Source organism: Mustelus asterias, chromosome 18 (assembly GCF_964213995.1).
Source record: "Mustelus asterias chromosome 18, sMusAst1.hap1.1, whole genome shotgun sequence".
Taxonomy (NCBI): Eukaryota; Metazoa; Chordata; class Chondrichthyes; order Carcharhiniformes; family Triakidae; genus Mustelus; species Mustelus asterias.
Genome location: NC_135818.1, coordinates 12,941,817 through 12,968,687, shown reverse-complemented (window position 1 = coordinate 12,968,687; position 26,871 = coordinate 12,941,817). Strand labels below are relative to the sequence as shown.

Sequence of the window (26,871 nt, the reverse complement as noted above, 5' to 3'; positions counted from 1 at the left end):
TAGTGGGTTTAAGAACACTAACACAATACTGACTTAAGAGTGAATGATCTTAGACTATAGAGAGCACTGATGAGAGCTGTCATTGTAGAAGACAGCTCGAACTGAATAACAAATATTCCTCATTTAAAACATGTATTTTGAATTTATAAAATGGATGCAGTTTGCTTTTAGAATACGTTTTGTGAAACTTCAGCCAACGGCAAGATACAGCAGGGTTTGATGGAATGAGGTAGCAGACAGGGCCTGCATTCTGTGGGACTATACTTCTACTGAATGCGACTACTTTATCAGCAGTTGTCGGAAACAAGATGGCTACCAATGCCAGTTTGATGAATAGAACTGTACCCCTCCAAGCTGTATAGCAAGGCGGCTTGCAAGCCTTGGTGCAAGGCAGGCATAAGGATTTTCTCACGGTCGGATGAGTTTCACATGGATTTGAGTCTGTGGGAATCATTCTTCCATCTCACTGTCCAGCGACCTGTGTTGCTGGGCAACAGAAGGGAGGTAACATCTGTAATTAAGGACAAATCAGATTCCCATGAGGTCAGGATGCATATTGTCATTGGCTGGAGCTTGTGACAGTGATGATTATTGACTGATTTGTATTAATGTTTACTGGATTATGCCCACTGAAAAGGGAGGAAATATGATTTTGAAAATGTATAATTGCTCTCACGGAGGCATTGTTTTCCAGAGTGATATTGGGCATTCTATACCTTGAGTGCTGGGCTACTTTATATCATTCTCCCATTTGATCGTTTGGTTAATAAAGTCACGTCTTAAAATCAGTACAGTGAGTTTCATGAATCTCTGCATTTAGCTTAAGTTTAGCAATACATCGCCTCAAAAGAAAACCCCCGTCAGCACCAAGTATCCAAACGCGGGATCGAATAGTCAACTTCTTTTAAGTGGGAGCCCTTCCACTTGACCTGGCAAGCACAGTTACCGTGCCAAACACCATACTGTCACAGCGCTGTGGGGTTCAATATGGAGCTGGGTGACCTTTGACCTTCAACCATTAGCCCAGTCAGTACGGAGGACTTGTTCTTTGCGATGTTCAGGCTGGCTAGTGATATACAGTAATTGGAAACTGTGACACATTTCGCAGATGATATGGAATGTGTTCAATTGTGTGAAGCATTGAATGAGGCAGCTGAATCTTGGCGGACTGCGGTGACAAGTACAAGACAGCTCTTTGATTGTGCAGGTGTGTGTGTGTAAAATACCAGCCGACGAAGGATCTGGAAAAGAAAAATTATATTGCATCCAGAAAACTTCCAACTCCAGCTGCACAGTACTCAGAGAAATGCAGCAAATTAGAAAATGCACTCGTCAAATTCATTCTTTCCATCTTTAATGATGCAATTATTATTATTGTTGCTGTTCCAAATGGGCGGCACGCTGGCACAGTGGGTTAGCACTGCTGCCCCACAGCGCCAGGGACCTGGGTTCGATTCCTGGCCTCGGGTCACTGTCTGTGTGGAGTCTGCACATTCTCCCTGTGTCTGCGTGGGTTTCCTCCGGGTGCTCCGGTTTCCTCCCACACTCCAAAGATGTGCAGGTTAGGTTGATTGGCCAGGCGAATTAACCCTAGTCTCAGGGGGACTAGCAGGGCTAGGGTGGGATTGTGGTTGGTGCAGACTTGATGGGACGAATGGCCTCCTTCTAGACTGTAGGGATTTGATGATTACTGAGATTGGATACAATTCACGTTGAATTAATGACAATGAGGGAGAGAGTAGTTAAAGCAGTGATGGACGGCCTCGGCTAGTGAGTGGGCCGCAAGATTGAAGTCAGGCTTGTTCACTAACCATGACCCCATGAATACACGCCAAATTATCATTATGAAAATGCTTAATGATTTATATATTAATAGAACTGTCATCAACTTCACCTGGTAAAAGCAAAAGAAATATTGACACTTTGGACACAGAGGGAGCGCACGGCTCTCAGAGTCAGTGTTGTGAGCAATCAGCGCGCAGCTCACTTCACTCACCCCTGCTTTACGTGTGAATCACTTCAGTCACACCAGTAGGAAAAAAATGTATGGGGACAAAAATCAGCGGAATGTGGCAACCCTGCACGTGAGTCAACAGAATGTCTCGTCAACTGCACTCAGAACCCAGATGGGTCGCATGTGGCCCCTGGGCCCCTGGGCCGCAGGTTGCCCGGTTACCTTGAGCTCAAGTAAGTCTTGGCCCCTTAGAGGCAGAGCCTGGAGAAATGATCATGGGGAATGAGGAAAATGCAGAGATGTTGAACAAATATTTTGCGTCCGTGTTCGCAGTAATGGACACAAATTAGATAACAGAAATTGAGGGGAAACCAATAGGTTAATCAGGGTGGGGAAATTAAATTAATTCTTTTTGGCAGGGGAAGGTATTAGAGAAACTTAAGGGTCTAAATGTCAGCAAATCCCCAGGACTTTCCTGCTCTGCCCAAGACCACAAGAAACTACAAAAGGTCGTGAATGAAGCCCAATCCATCACGTAAACCAGCCTCCCATCCATTGACTCTGTCTACACTTCCCGCTGCCTCGGCAAAGCAGCCAGCATAATTAAGGACCCCACGCAGCCCGGACATTCCCTCTTCCACCTTCTTCCGTCAGGAAAAAGATACAAAAGTCTGAGGTCACATACCAACTGACTCAAGAACAGCTTCTTCCCTGCTGCCATCAGACTTTTGAATGGACCTACCTCGCATTAAGTTGATCTTTCTCTGCAACCTAGCTATGACTATTACACTACATTCTCCATTCTCTCATTTCCTTCTCTATGAAAGGTATGCTTTGTCTGTATAGCGTGCAAGAAACAATACTTTTCACTGTATGCTAATACAAAATAATAAATCAAATCAAATCAATGATGGCCTACACCCCCAGGTTAAAACAAAACTAACTGCAGAGATAGTGGATGCACTGATTATGATTTTGCAAATTGACCTAGCTTTTAGAATGGCCATAATGGATTGGAATTAAGCAAATGTTACAGCACTGTTCGAGAAAGGAGGAGAGAATGTAAACAGGGAGCTAGAGGTCAGTTAGCCTGACGTTAGTCATCAGCAAGAGGCTGAGATCCGTTACTAAGGAAGTATTAACAATGCTTCTCAGGAATCATCATGTGATCAGGCAGAGCGTCAGCATGGTTTTATGAAAGAAATGTCATATTTGACAAATTTATTAGAGTTTCTGAGGATATACTGAGAAGGGTAGATAAAGGGGAACAAGTAGATTTAGTATACTTGGGTTCCCAAAAGGGAAAGATGTTAGATTAGGGCTGATGGAGTTGGGGTAATATATTAGCATGGAGGGAGGATTTGTTCGCAGAATCACAGGATCCCTATAGAGTACAACAGGCCATTTGGCCCATCGAGTCTGAACTGAACACAATCCCACTCAGGCCCTATCCCCTTAACCCCACTTACTTACCTTGCTATTCCCCCCTGACACTAAGGAGAATTTTACCATGGCCAATCAACCTAATCCGCACATCTCTGGACTGTGGGAGGAAACCAGAGCACCTGGAGGAAACCCTGGCACTGTGAGGCAGCAGGGCTAACCACTGTGCCACCGTTCCGCACACTGTTAGGTAACATGGAGCAGAAAGTAGGGATAAACAGGGTATTTTCAAGTTAGAAGGCTGTCACTAGTGGAGTGTTGTAAGTATCATTGTTGGGCCAATTGGCCATGCAAAATTATCCCTTAGTCTCCCAAAATGTATAGGTTCGAGGAATTAGCAGGTAAATCTGTAAGTTTGGAGGATAGAGCCTGCCTAAGATACTCTGTGGAGAGTTGGTGCAGACACATTGGGCCAAATCATAGAATTCTACAGTGCAGAATGAGGTCATTTGGCCCATCGAACCTGCACTGACAACAAATCCCACCGAGGCCCTATTCCCGTAAACCCCATGTATTTACCTCACTAATCCCCCCAACACTGAGGGACAATTTAGCATGGCTAACCCACCTAACCCGCATGTCTTCAGACTGTGGGTGGAACCCGGGGGTGAAATCCAAGCAGACACGGGGAGAACGTGCAAACTCCACACAGGCAGTCACCCAAGCGGAATCGAACCTGAGTCACTGGCGCTGTGAGGCAGCGGTACTAACCACTGTGCCACCGAATAGTCTCCTTCTGCACTGCAGGAATTCTATAATTTTATGAAAGCATCTAAGTTGATAAACAAAGCTAGGTGGGAAGGTAAGCTGTAGAAGGACAATAAATATCTGAAAAGGGACATGTACAAGCTAAGTGAGCAGGCATGTTGCATAAGTGTCGTGTCGAAGGAAGGATTTACTTACTTTGGAGGTGGCTCAGTTAAGGTTCCCCAGATTGATGCCGAGGATGAGGATATTGTGATGAGTGGCTGAGTAAATTGGACTTACAGGCTCCAGAATGAGAGGTGATCTCATTACAATACACAAGATACTGAAGGGTTTAAAGTATTTTAAATTTAATTTATTCATGTCACAGGTAGGCTTACATTAAACTGCAATGAAGTTACTGTGAAAATCCCCTAGTCACCACACTCCAGCGCCTGATCGGATATACTGAGGGAGAATTTAGCATGGCCAATGCACCTAACCAGCACGTCTTTCAGACTGTGGGAGGAAACCGGAGCATCCGGGGGAAACCCACCCAGACACGGGGAGAACGTGCAGACTCCGCACAGACAGTTACCCAAGCCGGGGATTCAACCCAGGTCCCTGGCGTTTTGAGGCAGCAGTGCTAACCTCTGTGCCACTGTGCCACCCTATTTGACAGGGTAAGTTGAGAGGTAGTTTCCTCTTTAGGGAAGAAAATCTGCCATCCTTACGTGGTCTGGCCCACATGTGATTCCAGAGCCACAGTAATGTAGTTGACTCTCAACTACCCTCCAAGGGGCAACTAGGGATGGGCAATAAATGCTGATGTGGAGATGCTGGCGTTGGACTGGGGTAAACGCAGTAAGAGTTTTAACAACACCAGGTTAAAGTCCAACAGGTTTATTTGGTAGCAAATGCCAAATGGAAAGCTAGTGGCATTTGCTACCAAATAAACCTGTTGGACTTTAACCTGGTGATGTGCGATTAATTCACTCGAGATGCTTGATCGTACTCGGGAAATAAAGGCTTTTATTAGCAACAAGAATAGAGCATACTGCTTAACAATACAATCCTAGACTAAAGGGTCACTAGGAAGTGCAGTGACCTTTATACCCCTATAGGAAGGCGGAGCCAACCGGAGTGTACCACAGAACAATACCAACAGGTAGAACACCCCAACCCTAACTCCAACAGCAAGAAGAGTAACATATGTACAAGTACCCATAGTGATAACCATCTATGGTTCAGTACCCATAGTGGTAACCATCTATGGTTCACCACACCTGGTGTTGTTAAAACTCTTACAATAAATGCTGGCCAGCCAGCCACGCCCATGTCCCACGAATGAATAAAAAATTAATTTAAAGTGTGCTCACAGTAGCTCTGGGTTTAGGAAGGTCAGAACTGGGCAATCTATGACACGGGGGCACAGTCTCAGGATAAGCAGGGGAGTGGGTGTCAATCATTTCAGACTGAGGTGAAGAGAACTTTCTTTATTCTGACGGTTGTGATTCTCTGGAAGTATCTGCGCCAGAGAGTTGTTGCTGCTTCATCATTGAGCATATTCAAGGCTGAGTTCGATTTCTGGTCTTTGGGAGGATCAAGGAGTGTGAGAAGCAGGTCAGAAAGTAGAGATGCGGGAGAGTAGCCATGATCTTACTGAGCAGCAAATCAGGCTCAAAGGGCTGAATGGTCTCCTGCTGCTCACTTCTTAACTTCTTAGAGGGGAGGCGATGGCCTAGTGGCATTATCACTGGAATATTAATCCAGAAACTCAGGTAAGGTTGTGGGGACCTGGGTTCGAATCCCACCACAGCAGTTGGAATTTGAATTCAATAAAATATATCTGGCATTAAGAATCTACTGATGACCATGAAACCATTGTTGACTGTCGGAAAAACCCATCTGGCTCACTAACGTCCTTTAGGGAAGGAAATCTGCCGTCCTTACCTGGTCTGACCTATATGTGACTCCAGAGCCACAGCAATGTGGTTGACTCTCCACATCTCTCCAAGGGCAACTAGGGATGGGCAATAAATGCTGGCCAGCCAGTGAAACCCATGTCCCATGAATGAATAAAGAATTAATTTGAAAGTGTCAAGTTCTGAGATTAGGAAGGTCTGTACTCAAAAGTTATGATGCCTGGTATATCCTAGTGCTTTGGTGGTGTGCATACATTCTGGATGGGGTTCTCTGGCCTTCCTTCAGCGTTTTTCTCGGCGGTGGGAAGTGGCGCGCCCTTTGCTGGTGGCGGAATCCTCTGGTCCTGCTGCTGTCAATGGGAATTCCCATTGAAGCTGCCCCACACCGCTGGGAAACCCACAGCAGGTGGTGTACTGCCTGCAGGACCAGAGAATCCCACTGGCGTACAGGGCTGGAGAGTTCCAGACACAGTTTTTTACATGACTGAAGCAAATGCAAATGACTGCTTTATTCCTAACACAAATATTGCAGAATGCTGATCTTGTGACCACAGATAGCTGTAGTGTCAGGAAACCATTGGTTCTCGAAACTCCAAAATCTGCACCTATGATTCCATGATTGATTTCCCATTGAATAATATTGTAGAATCCCTACAATGCAGGAGGAGGCCATTCGACCCATTGAGCCTGCACCGACAACAATCCCACCCAGGCCCTATCTCCATAACCCCACCTATTTACCCTATTTACATGGTGGCACAGTGGTTAGCACTGCTGCCTCACAGTACCAGGGACCTGGGTTCAATTCCCAGCTTGGATCACTGACTGTATGAGTTTGTATATTCTCCCTGTGCCTGCTTGGGTTTCCACCGGGTGCTCCGGTTTCCTCCTACAGTCCAAAGACGTACTAGTTAGGTGCATTAGCCATGGGAAATTCTCCCTCAGTGTACCCGAACAGGCGCCCGGGTGTGGCAACTAGGGGATTTTAACTTCATTGCAATGTTAATGTCAGCCTACCTGTGACTAATAAATAAACTTTTTTACTACTCCCCCTCACACTAAGGGACAATTTAGCATGGCCAATCAAAATTCAGCATGACCCCGCACATCTTTGGACTGTGGGAGGAAACCGGAGCACCCGGAGGAAACTCAGGGAGACACGGGGAGAATGTGAAACTCCACACAGATAGTCACCCGAAGCCAAATTGAATCTGGGTCCCTGGTGCTGTGAGGCTGCAGTGCTAACCACTGTGCCACCATGTTGCCCCTAATATATATTTCACTTTCTTCAAGGCTTTAGATAATTGCAAGATGTTGCTGAATAATATAAAATTATTACTCCTGAAATTATGGGCCTAGATATTGTTGAGGATTTGGCTTTTTGCAGTAAAAGTTGTATTCAAATCTGGCTGGTGTGATGACCCTTGTACAAGAAGTGGGAATAAAATTACATTGGAAAAGAAAGAAAAACATTACTCTTTTGTAGCATCTTTTAGAGCGAGACCGGAAATTCCCGCCTGAGGTCAACGGAGATTTCCATTGCCGGACCCTCGCCCACGCCAATTCCGTGGAGGTAGAGGTGGTAGAATTCTGGCCATTATGTTAAAGGTGCTACACAAATGCAATTTGTTGTTGTTGGTTGGAGAGATTTCTAGTCCATGAACAATTATCTGCCTCACTCTGTCCTCTAAAACTTATACCCCAGCTCCCAAGCCAGTGACTGTCGCCACTCTTGGAGTCACTTATTGGCCTTCTTTTCAAAGGGAAAGGTGTATTAAAAATAGGGAAGTCTTGCTAAACTATATAAGGCACTTGTAGAGTGCACCTGGAATACTGTGAACAGTTTTGGTCCCCTTATCTGAGGAAAGATATGCTGGCATTGGGGGCAGTCCAGAGAAGCTTCATTGAGTTGATCCTTAGTATCGAGGGATTTTGTTATGAGGAGAGGTGGAGTAGGTTGGGCCTGTTCTCATTGGAGTTTAGAAGAATGAGAGGCGACCTTATTGACACAGAGAGGATTCTCAGGGGGTTTGACAGGGTAGATGCTGAGAGGTTGTTGCACCTTGTGGGTGAGTGTAGGAACAGAGGGCATAATCTCAGAGTGAGGGGTCACCCATTTAAGACAGAGATGAGGAGGAATTTCTTCTCTCAGAGAGGAATCCATCTGTGGAACTTTTTTACCATAGAGGGCTATAGAGGCTGGATTGTTAAGTAAGTTCAAGGCTGAGATCGGCAGATTTTTAATCAGTAAGGGAATCGAGGGTTATGGGAAGAAGGTGGAGTTGAGGATTATCATATCAGATCTATTATGATCTCATTAAATGAGATCAAGGACCCCATGCACCCCGGACAAATTGTCTTCCACTTTATCCCGTCGGGAAAAAGATACAGAAGTCTGGGGCCACGTACCAACCGACTCAAGAACAGCTTCTTCCCTGCGGCTTTTGAATGGACCTACTTTATATTAAGTTGATCTTTCTCAGCATCCTAGCTATGACTGTAACAGCACATTCTGCGCTCTCTCCTTTCCTTCTCCCTATGTACTCTATGAACGGTATGCTTTGTCTGTATAGCGCGCAAGAAACAATACTTTTCACTGTCTACTAATACATGTGACAATAATAAATCAAATCAAATCAAATCAAAATTGCCTGAATAGGTTGTCATTGATTGTAAAAGAAAGATAACGCTGCAAAACTTTAAAATAAAATAAGACCGTGAGAATTATATATATATTTATGTATTTTTAATTTGTTATATACTTCAGTTGTTATCTCTGAAAACAGTGACGAGAGGAGGTATATTTTAGTCTGTATAGGAGCCAAATTCCCATTGCTCACGGTGATATAAAAAGCCAATTAAAGAGCGATTGTAGATGTCTGTGGGTCACCGTGTCTGCCTCAGGGCAAGAACAGTATTTCCTGTCGTTGTCAAGGTGACTGTAGCTCGGTAGTTTCATGTCCCTAGCTCCTGCTGTTGGAGATTTAAGGAGCATTTCACAATTTGCAGTGAATTTGCTGTATGAGCGAGGCCACTGAGGCTTCCTTCGGTAAATGAGAAACACGTTCACCTCACTCCCAATTGCCAGCGACAAGCAGGTTTTCTCACAGATTGTAAGCTCCCCCCCATGGCGCAGGATGCCATTAACTATGCGTCCATCGCCTTGCCTGTACCTCGCGTCAACTCGACTTTATTCATCAACAGCAAAGGGATTCCGATCCCTCAACAAGCAGGTAGTCTGCAACCACAAGATAGCACATCATGCAGGAAAATGTCCGTTGGTGGTGTGAATTAATTGATTAATAAGGGGTTCAGGGGTATGGGGAAAAGGCAGGAGAATGGGGATGAGGAAAATATCAGCCATGATTGAATGGCGGAGCAGACTCGATGGGCCGAGTGACCTAATTCTGCATCTTATGGTCCTATGGTGAAATAATAACTCATTGTTATGATCTGGAACGCACAATCTGAATGAGTGCAGGAACAGTTTGAATAGTAAGTTCCGAAAGGGGCTAATAAATTTGAAGGCTGTGGGGAAAGAGGACAGGAGAGGGACTATTTGGGTAGCTATTTCAAACACGATGGGCCACGTTACCTCCTTCTGCGCCCTATCACTGTATAGAGCCTTCACCATTCTTAAAATACTACCCATGGTGACAGCTTGTGGAAAACCCCCAAAACCTCACTAAAATGTGGAGATAAACTGAAATACTGGAAGACTGAGGAAAAATCCAAAAAGCATTCCGACCTGAAAAGAAGTCCCCAAAACACAGGCACCAGGGGAAAAAGCTCAGAATGAAGTCTTGGAAGCAAGGGCAGAAATTTGAAATTCCTCACTTCAGCATAAGACTCAGGTCTTTTGGCAAGTCTTGCTTCAAATTCCAGAGTGCAGAGTCAGCAGGGTGAGCTAAATCTTTCAAACTTCCAGGCTGAATCCTGAGAATTCTTTAAATGATTCAGAGCCAGAAGTGCAGTTTGAAAAAAAAAATCCTTTGCTGAAACCTGATCCTTGAGTTAGCGTGGCAATGAGTTTGCTCCAAGATGGAAAAAAAATCAGGAATTAAATAATCTGGGAGAATCCCAATTTCTAAATTCAGCTCAGAGTAAGCAAAAACCAGGGTTCGACAAATTCACAACTTTAAAGTTAAACACTGTACAAGAGAACTCTCCAGACATTCCAAGCAACCGTCATTGAATCATTTTTTCAAGCTGAGCAATATTGCCATTGTAGCGGAGTGTGCTAAAACTGGTAAGCGTGGGAAATCCCTTTGTCGCCAAGGGAAGGGTACTGCCATCTTGAGATTCAGAAAGTTCGCAAAACAGAATATACACTTTTGAACATGGATCAGAATTTGCGCTTCCAAGTCAATTTTGGCTAATCCAAGGTGTAGGTCAGAAAATTGGGGACTTTGGAGAGAAATATTCTTAAGATACAGCATTGCTTCAGGTTTAGATAAAGGCAGCACGGTGGCACAGTAGTTAGCACTGCTGCCTCACAGTGCCAGTGACCCGGGTTTGATTCCTGGCTTGGGTCACTGTGTGGAATCTGCATGTTCTTCCTGTGTCTGCTTGGGTTTCCTCCGGGTGCTCCGGTTTCCTCCCACAGTCCGAAAGACGTGCTGTTTAGGTGCATTGGTCATGCTAAATTTTCCCTCAGTGTACCCGAACAGGCACCGGAGTGTGGCGACTAGGGGATTTTCACAGTAACTTCACTGCAGTGTTAATGTAAGCCTACTTGTGGCACTAATAATAAACTTAAACTTAAAAGTCAGAAGAAGAGCAGGTGAACACGCTGATTTACTCAATATGTCCAATTGCAGATTTCAGTATTGCAAAGCAGGTAATGAATGAATCATCCACAAGAGTATCAAAATCATTCAACATTTAATTTATCTAGGAAGCAATGAAATGCTTGAATGAGCTAAATTCAACTGCCAGGAGAAGCTGGCCTATATGTGACTCCAGACCTTTGACTCTTAATTACCCTCAGGGATGGGCAATAAATGGGCAAAGAACCCACACACCAACTTTAAACTGTCCCACAAAGGCTGGTAGAATTATACCATTTTCTGAGTGAATTTACTTGGAGAACTCATGTTAGGTTTTCAAGCTTCTTCCCGCATGTATCCATCTTCTTGGAGCTATACCCCCCCGGCCTTGATTTCTGCCACTGTTTTCCCTAGTGCCTTATCCTCAGATGTCCGGAGGGTTTATTTTCCTATTTTGGATACAGGATGTTGTGAGGAGGACTTAAAGTGGTTACAAAGAGACGTAGGGAGGTTAAGTGAGTGGATGAAGGTCTGGCAAATGGAGTATACTGCGGGGAGTTGTAAAACTGTCCATTTTGGCAGGAAGAATAATAAAGAAGCTTATTATCTAAATGGTGAGAGATTGCAGAGCTCTGAGTTGCGGAGGGATCTGGGTGTCCTGGTACGTGAATCACAAAAGGCTAGTATGCAGGTACAGCTACTAATTAGAAAAGCTAATAAAATGTTATTGTTTATTGTGAGGGGAATTGAATGCAAAAGTAAGGAGGTTATGCTTCAGTTATACAGGGTGTCCTGAGACTACATCTGGAGTATTGTGTACTGCATTGGTCACCTTATTTAAGGAACTATATGAATGCATTAGAAATAGTCCAGAGAAGGTTTACTAGATTAATACCAAGAATGGGCGGGTTGTCTTATGAGGAAAGGTTGGAGAGGTTAGGTTTGTATCCACTGGAGTTTAGAAGAATAAGAGGCAACTTGATCAAAATCATAGATCCTGAGGGGTATTGACAGGGTGGAGTGAAGAGGATGTTTCCTCTTGTCAGAGAATCTAGAACTAGGGATGCCGTTTAAAACTCATTTAAGACAGAGGTAAGATGAAATCTTCTCTCTCAGAGGGTGTTGAGTCTCTGGAACTCTCTTCCTCAAAAGGCAGTGGAAGCAGAGTCTTTGAATAGTTTAAAGCAGAGGGACCTGGTTGTCCTTGTGTATGAATCACAATAAATTGGTTTGCAGCAGGTAATTAAGGCGGCAAGTGGAATTTTGTCCTTCATTGCTAGAGGGATGGAGTTTAAAAACAGCGAGGTTATGTTGCAGCTGTATAAGGTGCTGGTGAGGCCACACCTGGAGTACTGTGTACAGTTTTGGTCTCCTTACTTGAGAAAGGATATACTGGCACTGGAGGGGGTGCAGAGGAGATTCACTAGGTTGATTCCGGAGTGGAGAGGGTTGGCTTATGAGGAGAGACTGAATAGATTGGGACTATACTCATTGGAATTCAGAAGAATGTGGGGAGATCTTACAGAAACATATAAGATTATGAAGGGAATAGATAAGATAGAAGCAGGGAGGTTGTTTTCATTGGCAGGTGAAACTAGAGTTAGAGGGGCATAGCCTCAAAATAAGGGGAAGCAGATTTAGGATTGAGTTGAGGAGGAACTTCTTCACACAAAGGGTTGTGAATCTGTGGAATTCCCTGCCCAGTGAAGCAGTTGAGGCAACCTCATTGAATGTTTTTAAGGCAAGGATAGATAGAGTTTTGAACGGTAAAGACATTAAGGGTTATGGTGAGCGGGCGGGTAAGTGGAGCTGAGTCCACGAAAAATCAGCCATGATCTTACTGAATCACGGAGCAGGCTCGAGGGGCCAGATGGCCTACTCCTGCTCCTAGTTCTTATGTTCTTGTGTAGATAGATTCTTGATTAACAAGTGGGTGAAAGGTTATCAGGGATAGGCAGGAATGCGGTGTTCAAGGTTACAATTGGATCAGCCATGATGTTATTGAATGGTGGAGCAGACTCGATGGGCTGAGCAGCCTAGTCCTAATTCATATGCTCGAATGATCTTCTATCCCTCCTGCACCAAGGCTTCCAGTGCAACCGCTCCCATTCTTCAGGGACAGATTCAGCTCACTAAGGATTCCCACTGCTTTGAGCAAGCCCTCTGGTGCTGTCTGCCTTTAGTGGCCCGTGTTTTCTGGTCCCCTGCGGATGTGTGCTGCCAAGGAACAGTGCAGGTAGTGTTGGCTGCTTCCTGCAATCAGTCAAACCAACACGCAGCAGGAACCTAATGTGTTGCCTGCAGTTCTACAAAAGAACACCACTGTATGGGCATTGCCTCATTTAACTCCCAATCCTCTTATAAAATAAACTTAATTCACTCACAGAATCCTGAGAGATCACTGCTGGGTGATCTAGGTCATCATCACTGATTGATGCCTCTAACCAGTTAGAGTTACAGTTGACCATAGAATCATCATAGAATCTTACAGTGCAGAAGGAGGCCATTCGGCCCATCGAGTCTGCACCGACCACAATCCCATCCAGGCCCTCTCCCCATAACCCCACACGTTTACCCTGCTAATCCTCTGACACTAAGGGGCAATTTAGCATGGCCAATCAACCTAACCTGCACATCTTTGGAGTGTGGGAGGAAACCAGAGCACCTGGAGGAAACCCACGCAGACACGGGGAGAATGTGCAAACTCCATACAGACAGCGACCCAAGCTGGGAATTGAACCTGGGACCCTGGCGCTGTGAGGCAGCAGTGCTAACCATTATGCCGCCCTGTTGATATTCATCTGAACTGAATTTCTTTCATTTGGACCCACAACCCTCTAAACCATAACCTGTTCACCTTTTATTTGCATTATCCAATTTCTTAAATTGATATAATGCCCTCAAGTGCTAGGCTTCTCAAATTTGTTTAAATTTAAAGTTAATTTATTAGTATCATAAGTAGGGTTACATTAACACTGCAATGAAGTTACTGTGAAAATCCCCTAGTCGCCCACACTCCGGCACCTGTTCGGGTACAGTGAGGGAGAATTTAGCATGGCCAATGCACCTAACCAGCACGTCTTTCGGAATGTGGGAGGAAACTGGAGCACCTGGAGGAAACCCACGCAGACACAAGGAGAACATGCAGATTCCACACAGACAGTGACCCAAGCCGGGAATAGAACCTGGGTCCCTGTTGCTGTGAGGCAGCAGTGCTAACTACTATGCCACTGCACTGCCCTGTATTTTTGGTGCTAATTAGTTACCACATTGCAGCTCTGAAGCCCCTTGTGGGGATCTTTGTTAAACCTGCACTTTGCAGCACTCCACAGGATATGAAATGGATACTTGAGTGGCACTTCACATGATGGTTTGCTTGCATTATGATTTGAGTCACATACTGGGCCACGTCTGAAGTGGCAGGCACACAGTTCTGGGTCAAAAAAGCTAATTACAAAACAAAGGCAAAACATTTTACATTGGCTTCAGTTGTTTGCCACAGTGAAGGACAATGTGTCGGTCTTTATGTCCAGAGAATATATTCATTTTTATGTATTAACATTCATAATGCATATCCAATATTGATCTCTATTCCACCCACATCTTGGTCATTGAGCCACAGAGCAATACAACACGGAAACAGGCCCTTCGGCCCAACCAGTCCAAGCCGACCATGGTGTCCTCCCAGCTAGTCCCAATTGCCTGCATTTGTCCCAGATACCTCTAAACCTTTCCCATCCATGTACTTATCCACATGCTTTTTAAATGTTGCTATTGTACCTGCCTGAACTTTCTCTGGCAGCTCACTCCACATACATACCACCCTCTGCGTGAAGAAGTTGCCCCTCAGGTCTATCTTAAATCTTTCCTCTCTCACCTTAAGCCTTTGCCCTCGAGTTTTCAATTCCCCTTCCCCGGGAAAAAGACTATGTGCGTTCATCCTATCCATGCCCCTCATGATTTTATACACCTCAATATGGTCACCCCTCATTCTCCTATGTTCCAAGGGCGGCAGGGTGACACAGTGGTTAGCACTGCTGTCTCACAGTGATTAGCACTGCTGTCTCACAGCGCCAGGGAACCAGGTTCAATTCTGGCCTTGGGTGACTGTCTGTATGGAATATGCACATTCTCTCCATGTCTGCGTGGGTTTCCTCCGGGTGCTCCAGTTTCTTCCCACAGCCCAAAGATATGCAGGTTAAGTGGATTGGCCATGCTCAGTTGCCCCTTAGTGTCAGGGGATTAGAAGGGTAAATACTTGGGGTTATGGGCTTGGGGCATAGGTGGAATTATGGTCAGTGCAGACTCGATGGGCCAAATGGCCTCCTTCTGCACTGTAGGGATTCTATGAATAAAGTCCTAGCCTGGCCAACCTCTCCCTTTAGGTCAGGCCCACTAGTCCTGGAAACATGCTTGTAAATCTTCTTTGCGCTCTTTCCAGTGTATCAATGTCTTTCCTATAACAGGGTGTAGATCCTGACTCTTAATGGAGTGTGTTTGCTGCCTCACAGCACCAGAGACCTGGGTTCGATTCCCGACTGGGGTCACTGTCAGTGCAGAGTCTTCACATTCTCCCTGTGTCTGCTTGGGTTTCCTTTCACAGTCCGAACGATGTGCGGTTAGGTGCATTAGCCATGCTAAATTCTCCCTCAGTGTACCCGAACAGATGCCGGAGTGTGGCGACTAGGGGATTTTCACAGTAACTTAATTGCAGTGTTAATGTAAGCTTACTTGTGACTAATAAATAAACTTTACTTTTTGTCCAAGTGTGAGATGGTGCTGTCTCAGTGTTCCATAATCTCAGCCCCCAACCTGTCCATCCCCTGTGGGCCCCAGCTTTATATCTGACCTCAGAACATTTACCATGTGACAGGTGAGATTGCCAGTTTCCCACTGGCAAGATGTACCATCTGGGAATGGAAACTTGCTGTGGCAAACTTCAGAAGTGTATCGAGTTGGGCAAAAGCCTAGCAACCATCTGTTCAAAAAATGATCCTGATGAACGATCTAATTTTATATTAAGTATCTATTGACGGGGCTTTTGCATCACATTTGCACAGATCCTTATTTAAATTTTGGTGATATTCGATACCGCGTCTTAGCTGATATCCTGTGCCCAATGTACCAAGAGCGAAGATAGTAGGATGGGTGACACGGTGGCACAGTGATTATCACAGCTGCCTCACAGCGCCAAGAAGCCGGGTTCAACTTCCGCTTGGGTCACTGCCTGTGTGGAGTTCGCACGCTCTCCATGTGCCTGTGTGGGTTTCCTCCGAGTGCTCCAGTTTCCTCCCACAGTCCAAAAGATGTACAAGTTAGGTGGATTGGCAATGATAAATTGTCCATTCGTGTCAGGGGGCTGGTTAGGGTAAATATATGGGATTACAGGGATAGTTGCCTGGGTGGGATCATTGGTGGTGCAGGCTTGATGGGCTGAATGGCCTCTTTCTACACAGCAGGGATTATATGATATGATCTAAACGTATATGATTCTTAGGGAGTTAGACAGGGGTAAATGTTGGAAGGATGTTTCCACTCATGGGAGAGTGTAGGCTTGATGGCACACTGGTTAGCACTGTTGCCTCACTGCGCCAGGGACCCGGCTTCAATTCCTGGCTTGGGTCACTGTCTGTGTGGAGTCTGCATGTTCTCCTCGTGTCTGTGTGGGTTTCCTCTGGGTGCTCCGGTTTCCTCCCACAGTCCGCAAGACATGCAGGTTAGGTGCATTGGCCGTGCTAAATTCTCCCTCAGTGTACCCAAACAGGTGCCAGAGTGTGGCAACTAGGGGATTTTCACAGTAGCTTCATTGGGGTGTTAATGTAGGCCTACTTGTGACACTGATAAATAAACTTTAAAAATTTAACATAGTCACAGAATAAGGGGGTGCTCATTTAAGATGGATTTGAGGAAGAATTTCTTCTCTCAATGAGTGGTGAATCTTTGGAACACTTTATCCCAGGAAACTGTGGAGACTGGGTCCTTGAAAATCTTCAAGGCTGAGATCCATAGGCTTTTGAAACAAAAACAGAAAATGCTGGAAAACCTCAGCAGGTCCAACAGCATCTGTGGAGAGAGATCAGAGCCAATGTTTTGAGTTTAGATGACTCTTTGTCAGAGATGATCCTACATCAGATCCTTTGCTCTCATGAAAGGTCATCGAAACATTGGCTCTATTCTCTCTCCATGGATGCTGTAAGACCTGCTGAGGTTTTCCAGCATTTTTCTGTTTTGTTTCAGATTCCAGCATCTGCAGTATGTTGCGTTTATCGATAGGTTTTTAATCAGTTGAGGAATTGAGGGTTATGGAGAGAAGGCAGGAAAGTGGACTAAGTGAGTGTTAGATCATCCATGATCTTATTAAATGGCGGAGCAGGATTGAAGGGCTGAATGGGTAACTCCTGTACCTATTTCTTATGGCCCCATCCAAAGCTTCTAAACTGTTCTCCAAAGCAGACACTTAGTTGCTGTAACAAATGATTACCTCCGGATGCTCCTGTTTCCTCCCACAGTCCAAAGATGTGCAGGTTAGATGGATTGGCCATGATATATTTCCCCTCAGTGTCCCAAGATGTGTAGGTTAGGGGTAAATATGTGGGGTTATTTAATTTTTAATTAATTTATTCGTGTCACAAGTAGGCTGGCATTAACACTGCAGTGAAGTTTCTGTGAAAATCCCCTAGTCGCCACACTCCCGTTCGGGTACACGGAGGGAGAATTTAGCATGGCCAATGCACCTAACCAGCATGACTTTCGGACTGTGGGTTATGGGGATAGGGCGGTGGTGTAGTCCCTGGTTAGATGTTTTGTCTCTCTGTGCTGTCGGGATTTTATGAAGTGCTGTCATTCTTTCCATGTAGGTTAATGCAGCAGTTGTTCCATTCCCCCAACATTCCACCAGTTGCCATGGGATGAAAGTCTAATTAAATCTGATTCTTGGCGGTGTTGGTTCCTGAGTGAATGTTGGCCAAAAAACCTGGAGGACTGGCTGCACCTCTCTGAATAGTTCCATGGATCTTTAATGTGAATGCGTCGATGGGGCCTGGACTTCATGCCCAATCTGGGGGGGTGAGACCTGTGACAAGGTCCCTTAGTGTCAGGGGGATTATTAGGGTAAACATGGGGGAGGAGGGGGATGTTACAGCGATAGGGCCTGGGTGGGACTGTAGTCGGTGCAGGTTCGGTGGGCCGAATGGCCTCCTTCTGCACTGTAGGGAAACCCACAAGTATGATTACAATTCCTCAGGGTTTGAAAAGTGGATACAGCACCTGGCAATGTGAATAATCTACATGTTAGATCATTTTCTATTGGCAAATTTCAAATATAAATAACACTGATTTCTTTGGAATAGTGTTGGATACATGTTTTGATTCTTCACCTCTGAATACAACATTGCCTTTGGATTTGTTGAAACTGACCTGAAACTGACAATCAGATTATTGGACAAAAATGGATCCAGGAACTTCAGAACCTGAGCATTAATAATATGACTGCTATTGACTGAGCAAACCTTTCTCTTCATCCTGAAAAGAATGAGTCTCCTATAGATTCTCCTCAGCCCCATCTCAGTAATATGCACCTGGGTCTATCTCAGTGTTCAATTACATTCAGTCCCGCTCCCCAGACAGGCACAAGCCTGAATGTCTTTTTTTTTCAGATGATAATTTATCACACAGCTTTGACTCTGTAACTGGCTGGCACATCATGCGTGAAATAGCAGCCGAGAAATCTTTGTCTGCAGCTGCAAGTGGTGTTGGAGAAAGATGGGAGCTCAGTTCTGTGTTGAGTCAATGCGGAGTGCAGAATGAGAAAGAGTCAGTAATAATCACACTGTATAAACAGCGGGAAATCAGTTTGTACAGTTCACTAAATACGTGAGAGGCAGCCCAGTTTAATCAACTACACATTCAATTTACTGAAGCGTTTGTTATTCTGGACTCTTGACAGAAACCTGTAAACAAAGGCGGCACGGTGACACAGTGGTTAGCACTGCTGCCTCACAGCATCGGGGATCTGGGTTCAATTCCGGCCTCGGTTCTGTGTGCAGTTTGTATTTTCTCCTCGCGTCTCCGTGTCTCCGGTTCCCTCCCACAGTCCAAAGATGTGCGGGTTAGGTTGATTGGCCATGCTAAATTGACCCTAGTGTTAGAGGGATTAGCAGGGTAAGTGTGTGAGGTTATGGGAATAGGGCTTGCCTGGGTGGGATTGTGGTCGGTACAGACTCGATGGGCTAAATGGCCTCCTTCTGTACTGTAGGGATTCTTGATGCGCGATTAAATCACTCAGGAGGCTAGATTGTACCCGGGAAATAAAGGCTTTTATTACTAACAAGAATGGAGCACACTATATACAATACAATCCCAGACTAAAGGGTCACCAGGCAGTGCAGTGACCTTTATACTTCCCCAGGTAGGCGGAGCCAACTGGAGTGTACCACAGAACAATATCAACAGGTAGAACAGCCCAACCCTAACCCCAACAGTGACAACAGTAACATATCTACAAACACCCATAGTGCTGACCATCCATGGCTCAGCACTCATAGTGGTAACCAACTATGGTTCACCACAATTCTATGATTCTTTCAAAGTTTGTGGGTACAAGGCCCAGTCAAGTTCTAGAGCAGGAAGATTAAGTCACCACACCAGTGGAGTGCTGCACTGTTGGAGGCGCTGTATTTTGGATGAGATGTTCAACCCAGTTTCCGTCTGCCCTCTCGGATGAACTTCCTTCCGTGACACTATATGCAGAAAGAGCAGGGTAGCTATTTCTGATAAAAGCAAAATAACGCGGATGCTGGAATCTGAAACAAAAGCTGGAAAATCTCAGCAGGTCTGACAGCATCTGCGGACAGAGAATACAGCCAAAGATTTGAGTCTGGATGACCATCCGTTGGTGTTATTTCTGGTGTTCTGGCCAATATTTATCCCCTAATCAACGTCACAAATAATAGATTATCTAGTCATTATCACAGTGCTGTTTGTGGGAGCTTGCTGTGTATAAATTGGTCGCACTGTTTCTTAAATTATGACAGTCACTGCTCAAAAATATTTCGCTGATTGTGAAGCGTTTTGAGATAACCAGTGGTCAGGATACACAATTTTTCTTTCTTCAAAAGGAGTGAGCAAGGCTTGGTGAGATGTGTTGACAGGGAAGTGGGTGAAAAAAAACACATCCTATTTTAAATGTCTCCTGAATCGTCCCACAAAAATATAGCCCTATTTTAAAGTTTATTTATTAGTGTCACAAGTAGGCTTACATTAACACTGCAATGAAGTTATTGTGAAAATCCCCTAGTCGTCACACTCTGGCACCTGTTCGGGTACACTGAGGCCAGTGCACCTAACTAGTATGTCTTATGAATGCTTGGCTGAGTTTTAAAAGATTAAATAGCACTTTGATCAGTAAAGGGCTGTATTCACAGTTTGATTGACAGTTTAAAGAGGCTATTAAAGGATTGGTTATGTTTAAATGTGGTTAAGTTCAAATGTGGTTACTGCATTGATGTTTGACTGACTCTCAGCCCCTGCCATCTGCAGCATAACTTGCACGTGATGGAGACCCTTATACCAAGGCGCGAAGTTTCCCAAGTCACGTAGGTAGCAAAAATCAGGCTCATAGCCTCAGTGCAGCATTAGAATCATAGAATTCCTACAGTGCAAAAGGAGGCCATTCAGCCCATTGAGTCTGCACTGAAAATAATCTCACCTAGGCCTTGTAACCCCACATCTTTACCCCGCTAATCCCTCTAACCTACGCATCCTGGGTCACTAAGGGGCAATTTAGGATGGCCAATGCACCTAACCCATGGGAGGAAACCAGAGCAGCCGGAAGAAACCCATGCAGACACAGGGAAAACATGCAACCTGCACCCAAGTCAGGAATCGAACCCAGGTCACTGGAGTTGTGAGGCAGCAGTGCTAACCACTATGCCACCGTGCCGCCCATTAGCTTTGAAAGGAATGGAGCCATTCCCCTTGGGAATGCGGATTAGAGACTCAAACCCAAATGTCATGAGCAAAGTCTTCCACGCAATTCAAGTTATATAGACTGAGCGCTGGAATGGCAGAGAGATAAGGTGAAGGATATAACAGCTCATTCACAGCATCATTGGAATGCTAATTCCTCATCTTTTTTTCCCTGGGAGAAACAGGAGCCTAAATCTGAACTGAAATGAAAAAAGCAGCAGCTTTGAAAGGAAAAGCCTGAGGGATTTATTTTTGCCTCAGCGTGCTGTCTTTTGAAGGAAACGTCGCGCACCTTCTACAGCTGCTTGCCTGCGATAAGGAGGTCACGAAACCGCAGCAGATTGCTCCGGGAACCTGCTGTCTGATGTCTGCGGATGGAATGATCATCCATCAGTTAAGAGGGTGAACTGCAAGGACAGCTGAAGACTCTGCCACCACTGCCAGCCTGTCACTCACCTGGCAAGGAGCGTAACAAGCTGGCAACACCTGCCTTACTTGCTAGCTATCTGAGCTGAAGGTCAGGGTAGGAGGAGGGTAGAAGGTGAGACGAGTGAAGCTTGTGTTTTAAATTTACTGGTGGTATTTTAGCATTTCATATTTTAACGGCTTAGAGCTGTCTCATCAATGAGTGTCGGCATTAATTAAAAGCATTCATTTGGACGCTGTTTTTACTCTGTCTGATTTAAATTCAGAGATACTTTTCCATTGCGCCTCTGACAAGTGCATTCTGGCACCTTTTCCAAACTGTTATTGGCAGCTTTGCATTATGTATTTGGGGAAAGTAACTTATTTTTGGCAGCTGAATGGGAAAGGAGCCAACGCCGCCAGAAACTAGGAGCAAGAGTTGGCCATTCGTCCCTCCGAGCCTACTCCGCCATTCGTTATGATCGTGGCTGATCATCAAATTCAATACTCTGGTTCCCCTTCCTTCTCCCCATATCCTTTAATCCCTTTAGCCCCACAAAACATAAGAACTGTTCTCCATCTGTAGGCTTCTTGGCCACTCATTGGCCATAGGTTTAAGAGAAGGTTGGAATCTCCACATGGGGTTGGACTCTTCAGGAGACAGGCAGTTTTCAGAGGGATGCCATTTTCGGGAGGGGGTGGTTTCAGTGTTTCAGTAGAGGTACAGAATCTTTAGGGGTGGGGTGGAATCTTCAGGATCAGTCCTCGGAGGCGGAAGTCCCTTCACCAAAATTTCTTTATTTGCAAGATCCAACAACACTCTACAGAATGCTCTCAGAATGCAGGCTACATCTGGAATTCCAGAGGAACTGACACTCCTCCTTAAGTACAGAGAATGGGGCTCCCTGATTGGACCATCAATTTGGCCCTTAATCAGGGAGTTCATATTCAGGCAGGCCCGCCTCAATTGCCTGATTAGAATTGTTACGCAGGAGAGGAGGTGATTCGGTTGCTAAAGGAAGTTGTACATCATCCCTAGCCCCAGAGCTGCACGGTGGCACAACGATTAGCACTGCTGCCTCACAGCTCCAGGGACCCGGGTTCAATTCTGGTCTTGGATGATTGTCTATGTAGAGTTTGCGCTTTCTCCCTGTGTCTGTGTGGGTTTCCTCCCACAGTCCAAAGATGTGCAGGTTAGGTGGATTGGACATACTAAAAAAAATGTCCCTTAGTGTCCCAACATGTATTGTTTAGATGGGATTAGCTGTGGTAAATGTGTGGGATCACAGGGAAAGGGCCTGGGTAAGATACTCTGCCAGAGAGTTGGTGCAGACTTGATGGGCTGAATGGCCTCTTCTGCACTGTAAGGATTCTATGATTCACTGCGAGGAATGTAAGTGATTTGGAGTGAAGGGCAGATTTACCGTGCAGCAATTTAGGAGGAGATGGCATGTTATCACTAAACTAGGAGTCCAGAGATTTTGAACCCAGGTCTGGGGACCTGGGTTCAAATCCCACCACAGCAAATGGTGAAATGTGAATTCAATCTGGAATTAAAAGTCTAATGATTATTGTAAAAACCCATCTGGTTCACTAATGTCCTTTAGGGAAGGAAATCTACTGTCCTTACCCGGTCTGGCCTACATGTGACTCCAGATCCTCAGCAATATGGTTGACTCTTAAATGTCCTCTGAAAGGGCCAAGTGAGCCACTAAGTTCAAGGACAATTAGGGATGGGCAATAAATGCTGGTCCCGCCCACGTCCCATGAATAAATTTTAAATAATTCCTACCCTGAGAGTAATTCTGAGATTTGATGAAGTTGCAGTCCTCCTGCCCCAACTGCTGTGGAATTTTGGCATTGGGCGAAGCATATTTTGGCTCCATGCCCTCTTCACCTTCAATAACAGGAAGCTCAGGCCCTGGGGAGTGAGGCAGTTCAGCCATTAACCTCTTCCTCCCTCATTAAAATCTCAACTGCTTTTCTCTGCCTTTGCTTCCCAATCAACATTGTCGCCATCTCCTTCCCATTTCCCGAACCCAAACTTTTCTCTTTTACATTTCTCCTTTTCCTCCTCTTCATCCACCCCTTTTTCTTTTCCCCTACTCTTTCTTCTCCACGTCTCTCTTTCATCTTCTTGCCAACTCTTTCTCTGACTTGATTTCTCCCCTTCCCTCCTTTCTGCCTTCACCTGAGTTTCCCTTGTGTCTCAAACTCCAGTAGATCTGAACACTCTATTCTTGATCATTTCTCCCCGTGTACAATGCCGCATTGACCATTCTGAAACCCTTCTTGGGTGTATCTCTCCCACACCCTGATAGGGTGGATAAATCCTTGGGGGAGAGAAAGCAGAAGGAAGGGATTAGCAGTGAGTAAGGGCTGAGGGGGAGGGAAGGTGTGAGTGAATGAGCGAGTGAGTGAGTGAGGGCTGAGTGGAGAGGAAAAGTATGAGTGAGTGAGGACTAAGTGAGTGAGTGAATGCTGAGTGGAGAGAGAAAGTGTGAGGGAATGAGTGAGTGAGTGGAGAGGAAAAGATTGAGTGAGTGAGTGAGTGAATGAGGACTAAGTGAGTGAGTGAGTGAGTGCTGAGTGGAGAGAGAAAGTATGAGGGAATGTGAGTGAGTGAGTGAGCGAATGAGTGAGTGAGTGAGTGAATGAGGACTAAGTGAGTGAGTGCTGAGTGGAGAGAGAAAGTGTGAGGGAATGTGTGAGTGAGTGAGTGAATGAGGACTAAGTGAGTGAGTGCTGAGTGGAGAGAGAAAGTGTGAGGGAATGTGTGAGTGAATGAATGAGCGAATGAGTGAGTGAGTGAATGGAGAGGAAAAGTGTGAGTGAATGGGTGAGTGAATGACTGAGTGGGGGCTGAGTGGAGAGGTACAGGGTGAGTGAGTGAGTGAATGCTGAGTGGAGAGGGAAAATGTGTGAAGGGGGCTGAATGGGGAGGGATGGAGGGTGCAGCTCAGTGTGTGGGGTGGCTACCTAATGAACCCTATTGGTGCCAATGATTGCTTTTGATGCCAGTGATCACGTTTAATGCCTTGATTGTTCTTGATTACATTTGATATCAAATGATGGCAGTGAATGCCGACACGTAAAACTCATTTCAAATTACACCTTTTGATGTCAAATGATCGTTTTTGAGTGCATTTGAGTACAAAATAATATCAACATTTTCTGGTTGGGAAGATCTGGCATTTCCTCCCTAAAACCATGACTCACGGTAAAATAATCCTTAATCCTCACTCACTCACTCATTTAGTCCTCATTCATTCACTCAGTCACTCTTTTCCTCTCCACTCACTCAGTCACTCACCCACTCACTCACACATTCCCTCAACTTTCTCTCTCCACTCAGCACTCACTCACTCACTTAGTCCTCACTCACTCATACTTTTCCTCTCCACTCAGCCCTCATTCACTCACTCACTCATTCACTTAGTCCTCATTCACTCACTCACTCACTCATTTGCTCACTCACTCACTCACTCACTCACTCACTCACACATTCCCTCACACTTTCTCTCTCCACTCGGCACTCACTCACTTAGTCCTCATTCACTCACTCACTCACTCTTTTCCTCTCCACTCACTCACTCACTCACTCACTCACACATTCCCTCACACTTTCTCTCTCCACTCAGCACTCACTCACTTAGTCCTCACTCACTCTTACTTTTCCTCTCCACTCAGCCCTCATTCACTCACTCACTCATTCACTTAGTCCTCATTCACTCACTCACTCACTCACTCACTCACTCACTCACTCACACATTCCCTCACACTTTCTCTCTCCACTCAGCACTCACTCACTTAGTCCTCACTCACTCTTACTTTTCCTCTCCACTCAGCCCTCATTCACTCACTCACTCATTCACTCACTCACTCACTCACTCACTCACTCACTCACTCACTCACTCACTCACTCACTCACTCACTCACTCACTCACTCACTCACTCACACATCCTTAAACAAGCTTGTGGTCCAACAACCCTTGGCACTGTGCCAAATACTCACTCCTGTGAAGCATCTTTCAATTCTATAGAAATGCAGTTTTTTGTTAAGTATTAACATAGAGTGAACGTGGAGAGGATGTTTCCACTAGTAGGAAAAACTAGAACCAGAGGGCACAACCTCAGGCCAAAGGATGATCCTTTAAGACAGAGATAGATAGATTCTTGATTAATAAGGGGATCGGGGTTATGGGGAAAAGGCAGGAGAATGGGGATGAGAAAAATATCAGCCAGACTCGATAGGCCGAGTGGCCTAGTTCTGCTCCTATGTCTTATTGTCTTATGGTCTAACCTAGCAATCCAATATTTCAGTAGGACTCATAGCCCTGACCTGGGCAGATACACATCAACATAAATGATAGCAACTTTACACATCTAATCTGGGTATATCCATCATTTCTTGTTAGCAAGGGTTTGGAATTAACTGCATACTGACACTGTTGTCATAGAGATGCCAGAATAATGAAGCATGAATATACGACAATGTGATTACTGATTCTGATTGTGCTAATGTTTAAGTAGGTACGCAGGCCGGAATCTTACCACCATTCAAAGGTCAGTCAGTGGCGAAGGGGATGGAGTGCAGTGTGGAGTGGGGTCAGGTCATAGAGGATAGGAAGTATGATGATAGTGGTACAATATATATATTTTTTGTTCAGGGAAATGTTTAAAGATTTAGCTTTGTTCTGCAGGCAGATGGTGTGTCTGGAAAAACATATCGCTCAGCTGTTGGGAAAGCAGGATAATTGCACATTTTAGGCATGTAGTATGCACTTAGGATCGAGCGAATGGGTTTTTGTTTATAGATGAAGATATCCTCTGGGGCTTTTGATTAGGTTGCTTGACAGGGTCATGTGATAATATGGTTAAGGGAAAGCTCTAGGTCTGTCGGAGGAAAAACAGTTCTTCAGTCCTGACTGGAGTTTGTTTGAAGACAGAGTTCTGTGAAAGCTTCAAGACTGTCTACATTCATTTAAGCAAGTATATATATGGGTGCTAACTGTATTTAAAGTGACATTGGATGTCTGTAAGGAGAAGGTTGCCTATTTGGAACTGAAACAGTGATTAATTAAAAATTAAAGCTGTTTCCTTTTATTTTTAAACATTGTTCAACTGTTAATCGTTAAGCTGATTTATTTGTTATAGTTATATTTAAACTGTGTGCTTAAATAAAGTTTGTTTTACTATAAATTATCCCTAATTTGTCAGTGGAATTACTCCTGGAATGAAGCACCCTATCCTTAAATTTATGCCAAAACAGAAAAAGTGTTGGGGTCTAATCTGGCTTCATAATATATCGTGGGATTCTGGTCCAACATCCTGTCAGAAGGGAGATCCATGAGAGGCAAAAGGTGGAGCTGGGACATAGAGGAGTGAAGTGGCAACAGCCTGGCATCCTGGTGGGGACAATCAGTACCCAAGGGAAATTAGGGATGGGCAATATATGTTGGCTTTGCCGGTGATGCCCACATCCAATGAATGAATTTTAAAAATGTCCAAGGTAAGAAAATGAGAGGTGTAAAAGGTGGTGTCATCTGGCGTCCAAATATGCATCCATCTCAATGTGTTGGCAGGCAGAATCCTTCCAGGGCTTTGGATTTACCTACTGCATCCCAATTATCCTCACTGAGAGTGATCTCAGACAATGTCCTTCACAATGCAGAAGGGGGAGGACAGGCTGAGCCCATAAGTTTAGCAAAGTCCCACAGAGTGG

The 26,871-nt window shown here is 45.0% G+C and overlaps 1 long non-coding RNA gene across 1 annotated transcript in view; it reads left to right on the top strand.

Moving 5' to 3' along the window:
• Nucleotides 1-1,480: 1,480 nt before the first annotated feature.
• The window catches only part of LOC144506965 (uncharacterized), a 521,793-nt gene continuing 496,402 nt past the window's right edge, over nt 1,481-26,871 (top strand). The window contains exon 1 of the long non-coding RNA XR_013499991.1: nt 1,481-1,566. This is a non-coding gene — a long non-coding RNA (uncharacterized LOC144506965). The remainder of the gene's footprint in view (nt 1,567-26,871) is intronic.